Here is a 1,075-nt window from a genome sequence, read left to right on the forward strand (position 1 = left end):
TTCCAAATCATCGGTTGATAACAAGGCATCTCCAATGTCCACAAACTGGGTATTCTTGGGGGCAGACTTGATTGATTCGATGACTGTAATATCTCTAAAGGTACAAACATAGTCTGTCGAATTCATAAAAAAGTGAGCCAACTTAACAATCAAAATGAGCAAAATTAGTTGAATACAAAAGGAAATATCACAAAAAAATGATAATGATATAAAAAAACCTTGTGGGAGAACATGTAAATTGGCATCCTTTTTTGGTTTGTTATGACATATAACCTCGTCGACATTTTTATGTTGTGAATTTTCGTCCCCTTTCAGCAACATCGCATCCGAACCATCAATGTATTCTTTCCGTGCATCTCCAAAGTCCATATACATGACTTCTGTATTCTGAAATAACAAAAATACAAAATTAGACCTTCTGTATTATCATCTATAAGATACGTACAAAGGAAGTTTAGCTATACGCACCTCTTCTCGTGGTGTTTCGGCGTGGTCTGTCATCGTTGCATCAGTGCGTATGTCGGAACCCATCAATTTATATCTATGCTAAAATATAATTAATAATTTTTACTGCATCATAATATTATTTAAAATATATAATAAAACTGAATGTGAAACCAACACAAATGTTTTATCTGCTAAAAAAGGCATTTGATTTTATTAGAAAAATAAATATTAAAAATCATTTTACTAACACAACATTTTGGGGAAAACAACAAGCTATAATGTTTATATATAAGTAAGTAGGGGTCTGAAATTGCTTAAATTATTTTTAATTAATTGTATAGCATAGCGAAAATTGTCAAACAAAAACTAAAACAAACAAACCAACATTAACAAAGTATATTCAGGAAAAACAACTAAATATAATGTTTTTATATAAGTAAGTAATCATTTGAAAATTATTTAAATTATTTATGTAGGCTGTGGAAATCTGTCCAACAAAAGAAAGTAAAACATGCAAACAAACCTTCTTTAACAAAGTATATTTGTGTTTTCTATTATTTACCCCCTCTTATTTTTTTTGTGATGGCCTTGGTTTATTTAATAAGTATAAAAAATGTATATTAGTATG

The sequence above is a fragment of the Triticum dicoccoides genome, chromosome 5A, assembly GCF_002162155.2.
Source record: "Triticum dicoccoides isolate Atlit2015 ecotype Zavitan chromosome 5A, WEW_v2.0, whole genome shotgun sequence".
Classification (NCBI taxonomy): domain Eukaryota; kingdom Viridiplantae; phylum Streptophyta; class Magnoliopsida; order Poales; family Poaceae; genus Triticum; species Triticum dicoccoides.